We start from the raw sequence: 10,726 nt of genomic DNA, 5'->3' as shown, positions 1-10,726 counted from the left end.
TTGCGGATGACAGTTATGTGAATTTGTAAGGAATATATATATATATATATATATATATATATATATATATATATATATATATATATATATATATATGTATATATATATAGATATATATATATATATATATATATATATATATATATATATGTATATATATTGTTGTTATGAATTGTATGTTTAAGACTTAGCATGGGTGTTAAAGAATATATTTCACATTTTCAATGTCATGTTATCTGCGAATGTTTAAAATTTTTCAGTGAAAATACAAATGAGTTTTGAGGCCACAAGGTTCATGATAGAAAACACGTGATAACAGTCGAGGGTCCAAAAAAAACGACACATATTAAAGCAGAGTTCTTAGTGCCATTAGTGTCTGCAACCTCACTATCCGTGTGAACTAAGGTTGGGGGGTTAGGGGAGCCTATAGGTCTATCTGCTGAGTCATCATCAGCCACTGCCTGGCCCTCCCTGGTCCTAGCTTGGGTAGAGAGGAGACTGGGGTGCTGATCATATAATATATGGTCAGTCTCTAGGGCATTGTCATGATTGCTAGGACAATATCACTGTCCCTTACCTCTGCCTTTCATGAGTAACCTTTAAAATAAACAGTTGAAGCCAAAATCGCCTGAGAAAATTCAGCTCCTTTTGTAAAACCGAGACGACGGGAAAATAGGTTTCTCTCGGCGTTGTCGTTCGAGGCTCCCTTTGGCAGCGTCGTTCATTAGCCCATGATGGAAACCCGAACCCTCAGGAATGTAAAAGAGAACCAGCGGGCGACACAAACATCGCTAATGGGCGTCGGTAATCCCTTCAGCGCCCTGGTAAATCACGCCCACCGGACGTAAATATCACCGCTCATGAGCTGATGATTTTGGCCGGCCAGTTTTTGAGAGAATTATGAGTCCCTGGATAAATACGTGTTTCTCTAAGAAAGATGTAAAGTTGCGTTTATTGTAAGTCAGTCATTATCCTTTATTTTTTCTTTTCTTTTCTAAAAGATATATTTCCTTGAAATCAAAAGTTATTATTATTAACGTTATGAAATGGAGTAACATGAAATTAGCATTCATCTGTTTGCATATATATATATATATATATATATATATATATATATATATATATATATATATATATATATATATATATATATATATATATATATATATATATCTTTCCTGTCACGTTGAGCGACAGTTTCAGAAAAGGACTACTCGGTCTCTCCCTTACCTCGAGTCGAGGGGAGAAGGGCTACCCCGAGAGGTACACCCAAAAACAACAATCTCCTACAAACTGTTATATTATAGTTAAGAAAGGGGGATAGTGTGGGAAGGTTTGAATCTGTGAGTGAGCGTGTGCATGTGTGTGCATATCTATCTGAATATTTAGTCGTAATTTTTGACGGGTCTCGTACACTGGTACCCCAACATTATGGTTAGTTGATAAGCGCATCATTTTTGTACTGTACAAAAACATGGCTTAAAGTCCCTCGGTGGGAGATTTTAATTTGTCCTATAAAAAGAGGACCTTTCAAGCATGAAAAGGCAAATGGAGCTCCTTCTGTTATCGTATTTCACACCAGAATGCGAGAAAGGACTCCATTAGCACGCACTGTTCAAGCAAGAGGTATTTGAGCTTTCAGGGTCACGTACAATGTAATCGGCTCAAAGTACATTACATGAAATGTGGCCTACTGGGGAAAGGCCCCTTTTACTGAGAAAATTTCCATAAAATAAAGGCTGTCTGACTGCCAGGGCATTTTGAATAGAATATTTATGGTGGGAAGATTTTATAAATTTAGATGTTTTGGTAAAGTTTTTATAGTTTATATAGAAAATATTTATTCTAATGTTGTTACTCTTCTTAAACTGTTTTATTTTTCCTTGTTTCCATTCCTCACTTGGCTATTTTCCCTGTTGGGGCCCCTGGGCTCATAGCATCCTGCTTTTCCAACTAGTATTGTAGATTAGCAAGTCATAATAATAATAATAATAATAATAATAATAATAATAATAATAATAATAATAATAATAATAATAATAATAATAGTAACATATTACTTAATCTAATGATATAATTCTCCATAAAATAAAAAAAAAAAACAATAATTGGTGAACAAATAACAAGATGATAAAAATAAGTAGAAAAAAAAAATTAATAAACAAATAAGATCTGATTTGGTACTTCACCTTTCAAAGAACTTCACATGTACCTTCCTTTTATTCACAATAGTCATATATAGTTAGATACCATCCTGTATTATCATTATCACTTTACCAATTCATCCCCTCTCGTTTATCACTCAAGTGCAAAGGCATATTGAATATTGCGACCTGATTCTCAAGTCCACATCTTCCAAGTCGAATTAAGGTGCGCGAGCGTATGTGCGTGTGTGTGTGAACACAATGGCAGACGGGGAGATCAAAGTCGGATGTGGTTAGGTCATAAAAGGGTCAAGTACAGCCCATTGTTCGCAAACAGGGCAGTATTGGAGGGTGTGAATTGATCTTTCTCTCCACTCCGTCTCTTCCATCATTATTATGCTTTTCATGACCCAATTCACCTCCACCAATCTCTATCTATCTTTTATTCTTTTTCATTGGGATCATTCAATTTTAAATAGGAATTATTCATACTTTGTTTTAACACTTCTTTCGATTGAAAACCAACTATTTAAAAGTTTAAAAGGCCGCTCATGAATGGCAGATGCAAGAGGCAGTGACAATGCCGTAGCTAGAAGGACAATGGCGTAGAGACTGACCAAAATATTTATACCCATATGATTATCACCCAAGCCCTCTCTCCGCCCAAGCTAGGACCAAGGAGGGCCAGGCAATGGCTGTCAATGGCTCAACAAGTAGATCAATAGTGTCCCATAAACCCCCTTAATTTAGCTCACTAAAATGGTGTGGTTGCAAGCGCTAAAAAGAACAATCGAGCTTTAGCGGGAGTCGAACCCCAGATCGCCGATCGTCAAGAAGGGACTTTTCCAACAAGTCACCACAAGGTTTTCGATTCTATTATCATCTGAGTGTGTGTGTGTGTTTTTTTTTTTTTTTTTTTTTTTTTTTTTTTTTTTTTTTTTTTTTTTTTTTTTTTAATCATTCTCAAGATGTTGATATGGATAAATGTATATGTTAATTTTGTCTTGATTCACAATCCCGAGGGGATTTAGAGAACATTTAGAACTAAGAAGGAACAGGATAGGATGTGGATGCTGGAGGGTGGAAGGGAATGAAGAAATATTTAATGTTAAAAAACTGAAGATCATTAAAAGGTTAAAATAATGAAACTTACGTAACAGGACTTAGTTTTTCTTTGACTTCCTTCAGTCATCTCACTTGCTTGTATGATATATGGTATAATGTCATACATTTTTTATTTTTATTTTCATTTAATAATATAGGATTTCTAGCTTCAATAGACAAATGAATAACTTCTCAGTCAATTACCCCAATCAATATGTCATTATGCGTTTTCCTGTCTTCATTTTAAAAGGTAGAGTGAAATTTAAAAGCGAGTGAATTAAAAAAACAAACTAGAAAGATATTTTTATGAATGGAAACCAGCTTAAATATCCCTAAGTTGTTGCAACCAACTTTCCTTCATATTCTCAATGATTAACTGATTTAAACTTACGATTTGAGAATAAATCTGAGAACGAAAGTGAGTTGTTGGTTATTGACCACGAGATACAGTTCTTGTCCCCTTAACTCTCAGACTATACAGAGATTATTTTGTTTCACTTCGACAACAACCATGTTACTTGCGAATATAATTCTACCCACTTTGCATCGATCCCATCCAAAATAATGAATGTTAGTCGTTCTGACTCAGTTGAAATGTTACACTGACTAATTTGAAAATCTAGGTATTACTTTTAATTGGAAACTATATCTAAGAAAAAACTCCCAGACCTGTATGTCGCCCAAGTGTATAAAAATTCAGTACACTAATAACAACTTTAGACATATATGGTGACAGGTCAGCTTGAGGAAATGCTTTAACTATTTTACTCGGCCACATTTTGTTCTACTGTCTGGTGTTCAGCTCTCATTCACTTCTCCAATTGAGAAAAGTAAAAATTTTTAAGAGGTAAAAATTATAAAATTTAAATGAAAAGTAATTGAGAAACGGGGAATGAACTTAGTATATAAGTAAAACATTCACACCAAATGATCAAAATCCACTACGTTTCTTCTTAACTAGACACTTGGGATCACCGACAATCATGGGCCCCCTATTTCAACATAGGGATCCAGTTATGACCGGACAAAGACCGTTAACTGCACTCAGACGACCGATTTTGAACGAAACATCTGCGTTTCACGACCAATTACAACGAGCGTAAGGGCCTTCTCGTCGTGGCTGACCGCCCAATCAGAAGGTCTCTACATTTATGGCGTGGATGAGAGCCGTTCTCCCATTGGTGCATTTGGCGTTAAGGTCAGAATAAATTTCAGTTTCTTTAGTATGTTTTCAATGCAGTTTGTATATCCAGCTATTTGGGTGAAACAGCTCTGGTAAATGTTACGACCGTTTTTTTTTTTTACGGTCTATCTTCCTACGGTGAAATTTACTTCCTCGGAGATCATCACATATCTTGAAGAAAGCTAAAAATGAAGATATGAACTTCTTTAGAGTTCAACTGAAATATAAGCACTTAACTAGTAATATTAAGCTTCAACGACTAAGTCAAAGCATATTCCAGTATTCCAATTATTATTTCCTAAATTAATAACTGGAACTAAAAGGTGATGGAGTTTTACTGGGAACTCACCAGCCAAAGGTTCAAAGCATATTCCATGATATTCCATATATTGATAAGTGAATTTGGCATGCAAAATAGTGGAATATTATTTCGTAATTAATAACAGGAACTAAAAGGTGATAGAGTTTTACTGGGGACTCACCAGCCAAAGGTTCGTCCATAGATTCATACTCGCGTATCTTGGACGGTTTCAGGAAGTAAATGTCAGGATGCCAGAAAAATTCAAGTCATTCATTCACTCAAGAAGTAATTCCCGAATAAAGATAAACAATACTTCACAAAAAGGAAAACAATGACTATTATTTATAGAGTAGTCACTAAAGCATAGAAGGATGATTATAAAAAATTTAAAAGTTCTTTGTAAAGTGTTTTAAAATTAATGCACAATAGTAAACTCATTCCTTCCCAGTATTTTCTTAGGAACATCACTTAGAGTGGAATAAGGAAATTATCCAACGAACATGAAAACGATATTACTTAGTGACATAAGTTGAGAGCACATTCAAAATCATTAAAGTTTGAAAACGAAAAATCATTTTTTTCATGTTGATTCCTTACTGCAAACCATTTAAATATTTTTTTTTCCAATTGGTTAGATAGCAAGTGGTATTATCCATAGCACTTGCTGAACAGAATATATACAGAAGTTTCTTCATCATCTTTTTTGTTTATGGAAACCACAAGCTCACACTTGTCGGGTTACCCCATTTTGACCTGTATATATATATATATATATATATATATATATATATATATATATATATATATATATATATATATATATATATATATATATATATATATAAATATATATATATATATATATATATATATATATATATATATATATATATATATATATATGAACACGGTATAACTCCCGGAGATTAACACTTATTAAACACCTAAAAACCTTAACTCAGCTAAAATATAACTTGTTCGAGATAGAAATTGCTGACATAGCTATACAGCTCCTTTCATCAAAGTCAGTGGATTTTCTTCTAAATAAATATACTTTTGTAATGGAATATCACTAGGAATATAAGCTCCTATAAGAGATTTAACCCTTTTAAGGCTTCAGCAGAAGAGATCAACCATAAATGAACCGGGGTTTTGTCTGTTCACGATTATATGCTTCAGTGTTCCCGAGAATGTAATATCTTAAAAGCTTTTAACTTCAGGAACTTCTGCTCGGCCTTTGGTGGGCTTCTCTCATATTCTTTATCAAATATCAGATCTCAACATCAAAAGCAGCATCCTCTAATATATTCCGGAGAATCAGTCATTTTTATCGTCAGAGAAAATCTAGCCAGGCAAACTGCTCCATTGATGGAAAAGAAGCGAGAGAGTAAATATTTGCTCATATAAATTATGATAATGGTTTATCTAAGTTGCGGACGGGCACTTATGGTTTCCCATTACCTCGACTATGTTTTACGTTCTCTATGAAAAAAAAAAAAAATATACAAAGATGGTAACATTTCCCTCCGGATTTTGGTTTAATATGGAAACGTTTATTCAAGTTTTTTTTTTTTTTTTTTTTTTTTTTTTTTTTTTTATTTGTGTGTGTGTGTGTGTGTGTGTATGTGTGTGTGTGTGTGCGAAGTTTAAAACAGAAATGGACGTCAACTCGATACCTACCGTTTGTCGTCGATAATGAAAATTGCATTTTCGTGTTCGCCGGGAATGTTTTGATTAATTATGCAAATTCAGCTGTTGTATACGCTTGGCCTGTTGGGATATATCTATAAATTTTGTATACTCAATGCACCGTGCACTCTCGTCCCTCGCGATTCGTTTGCTCTTTAGATTATGCTCATCTTAATTCATAAATCGTATCTCTGTGGATGTACCTCCTTTAGATCAGTTAACCCTTAAGGTATATTTATGTTATCTGATATTCATATATTTTCAACACAACCCTATTAATTTGTGATGCAGAGAGGTCTTTTTTTTTCCCGTTCGGGAATGATGTGTGGTACCTCAATATTATCATAATATAGAAAGAACTTCTAACATCACCCTCTCATCGCCGGTCTCCAAATTTCCATGTACACAGATTATCAAAAAAAAAAAAAAAAAAAAAAAAAAAAAACCAAGAAATCAAATTTATTCCATAAAATAAAAATTTATAAATGTACTGAACGCAAATGTAATTTCAAAACCTGGAATATAAAAACATACAAATTTATTCCGTGGAAGAAAATACAAATATGCTGAACATAATGTGAATTTCATAACCTAGAAAAAAAAAATAGTTAACCTGCTTCGTTGTAATTAAATATTCCAGGATGATACCAAATCTTTTGCTCAGTTCACAACTCACCTTCCGGAGAAAGGTGTAAGATTTTTAAATCTAATAAAAATTTTGAATTGATATGAATGGATAATCAGTGTTTGAGGTTTACCAGTCGGTATCTTGATTTATGGAATGAAGCGTGAATGTTGTATTGGATGGCGTTGTTGACTCGAATGATTGTTTCCCTGAAGTATCTGGGAGAAGAGGAGTCCACTTATATATATATATATATATATATATATATATATATATATATATATATATATATATATATATATATATATATATATATATATATATATATATAAACATTATATATATATATATATATATATATATATATATATATATATTATTACTATCCAAGCTACAACCCTAATTGGAAAAGTAAGATGCTATAAGCCCAGGGGCTCCAATAGCGAAAAATAGCCCTGTGAGGAAAGGAAATAAGGAAATAAATAACTGAAGAGAACAAATTAACAATAAATCATTCTAAAAAAAGTAACAACGTCATAACAGATATGTCATATATAAACTATTAACAACGTCAAAAACAAATATGTCATATATAAATTATAAAAAGACTCATGTCCGCCTGGTCAACAAAAAAGCATTTGCTCCAACTTTGAACTTTTGAAGTTCTACTGATTCAACAACCCGATTAGGTAACAGCTGGAATAAAACTTCTAGAGTACTGCGTAGTATTGAGTCTTATGATGGAAAAGGCCTGGCTATTAGAATTAACTGCCTGCCTAGTATTACGAACAGGATAGAATTGTCCAGGGAGATCTGAATGTAAAGGATGGTCAGAGTTATGAAAAATCTTATGTAACATGCATAATGAACTAATTGAACGACGGTGCCAGAGATTAATATCTAGATCAGGAATAAGAAATTTAATAGACCGTAAGTTTCTGTCCAACAAATTAAGATGAGAATCAGCAGCTGAAGATCAGACAGGAGAACAATACTCAAAACAAGGTAGAATAAAAGAATTAAAACACTTCTTCAGAATAGATTGATCACCGAATATCTTAAAAGACTTTCTCAATAAGCAAATTTTTTGTGCAATTGAGGAAGACACAGACCTTATATGTTTCTCAAAAGTAAATTTACTGTCGAGAATCACACCTAAAATTTTGAAAGAGTCATACAAATTTAAAGAAACATTATCAATACTGAGATCCGGATGTTGAGGAGCCACCGTCCTTGACCTACTTACAATCATACTTTGAGTTTTGTTAGGATATATATATATATATATATATATATATATATATATATATATATATATATATATATATATATATATGTATATATATGTATATATACATATATACTATATATATATATATATATATATATATATATATATATATATATATATATATATATATATATATATATATATATATATATATATACGTATATATGTATATATATATATATATATATATATATATATATATATATATATATATATATATATATATATATATATATATATATATATGTATGTATGTATGTTTATACATATACACATTCCTGCTCATAGTAGTTGATTAACAATATCCAACAGTTGTCCAAAGATTGTGCATCCAAGAAACGAAAAGCCTTTAGAAAACTTTAGATCTAATTTAATTACTTCTGAGTTAAAATAATAACTTTACTAAATAGGGATTTCAAATAATCGTATCAATGTCTATCTTGAAGTAAATAACACATATTTTTATCAGTTCCATTAAACTCAGGGATTTTTTTTTTTTTTTTTTTTTTTTGTACGTTAATAAAGATCTATATTTGGCAAAAATCAAGTGGAGATCAACGCAACAGGATAAAGCGGTGGGTCAACAGTCTGTATGACATCACCTCCCAACCACTGATTGTCAATATGAGCATCCTTTTGTGACAGGAATAGACAGACGAATCCCACTTTTATCAGACATGTTTTTCCAACATTTCAAAGGCATTGAGCCTTGGCTCTGTTTGCCATTGCTTTATTAACGCAAAAGATTTGTTGTTGATATTTTGTTCAGCCGCATCTTTTCTATCAGTGTCGCCTTGACAAAGCTTTGGTTTTTATTACCAGTTTTCACGTAGGTGTTCTAGATAATACTCTCCATGTTTTCAGTTTACGATTTATTAAATAATCCAGGCCGACATGGTATTCCATCTTTTTATATGAGAAATTGCGGATTTTATAAATCCAGATTTTGCTCAGTATATCTTTTTTATTTCGTGCTTATTTGATCTTGATTACTGCAAAACCATTTAAATTGCTCGGCAAATTGTTATTATTATTATTATTATTATTATTATTACTATTATTATCATTATTATTATTATTATTATTAGGTAAGCTACAACTCTAATTGAAAAATAAGGATACTATAAGCCCAAGGGCTCTAACAGGGGAAAAATAGCCCAGCGAGGAAAGAAAATAAGGAAATAAATAAACTATATAAGAAGTAATGACAATTGAGATAACATATCTTAAAGAAAAGTAACAACAGTGAAACATATATTTCATATAAAACTATAAAATGAGACTTATGTTAGACTGTTCAATATAAAAACATTAGCTGCAATATGAACTTTTGAAGTTCAACTACCTGATTAGGAAGATCATGCCAAAACTTGCTCACAGCTGGAATAAGACTTCTAGAATACCGTGTAGTATTGAGCCCTATGATGGAGAAGGTATGACTATTAGAATTAACTGTATACGTAGTATTACGAACAGGATGGCACTACGGGAAGTTTTTAATGTAAAGGATGGTCTGAATTATGAAAAAAATGTATGTAACACGCATAACAAACTAAATGAACAACGGTGCCAGAAATTAATATCTAGATCAGGAAAACCCCCCATAAAAGGCTTGATTCTGGCCACGTATATATGTTCAATTCCTATACGAGTTGAAATTAGATTATTAGAAAGAATGCTTATTTCAACCTCCATTGAGTCCTTACATCATTTTAGTTCTGGTCGGATTATTCTATCATGATCATCATCATCATCATAGTCATCTTTCTTATATTATTTTCTATTACTTTTTTCCGATTCTTGATATTAAATGTTTTTATATTCCTATTTATTTTCCATTTTCCACACTGAATCATTCATTATTAGATGATGTGGTAATTTTTCTCCGCTTTATTTCCTGTATTTCTGAAATCAGAACACAAACAGAATTTTTTCCCCCTATGAAATTACTATTATATCGTCCAATTTATACTTGATTATGCTCCTCAGAAAAGTAGATAATTAAAATGACATAAAAGAAGCCGCAAAAGATTCATAATTTTATAGAGCCGTAAATGTGGAAATATTTGAATGTAATGTAAGTACAGATATTTCAGTCGAGGCTTCCATGCTTTGTTATTGCTTGGACATATCAGGTAACTGAAAATGATTATTTTATGAATAAATGTATATGAATATTAGATAGCCCGCTTTCATACAGTTTCTTTACTGGAGTCAAAAGAAATGGAAGAGTAATATATGGATTAAGAATAATTTGTGTTTCTTAAGATTATTATCTTTATTAAAATGGTTTAAATTTATAAAGTTATTAAGCGAGGTGAGAGTCAAGTGAACCTTTTGTTTTTTTATAAGACAATAAAACGTTTTCAAGAAAATAGTTGAAAAACAA

The sequence above is a fragment of the Palaemon carinicauda genome, chromosome 7 (assembly GCF_036898095.1).
Source record: "Palaemon carinicauda isolate YSFRI2023 chromosome 7, ASM3689809v2, whole genome shotgun sequence".
Taxonomy (NCBI): domain Eukaryota; kingdom Metazoa; phylum Arthropoda; class Malacostraca; order Decapoda; family Palaemonidae; genus Palaemon; species Palaemon carinicauda.
Note: the sequence above shows the minus strand (reverse complement) of the source record.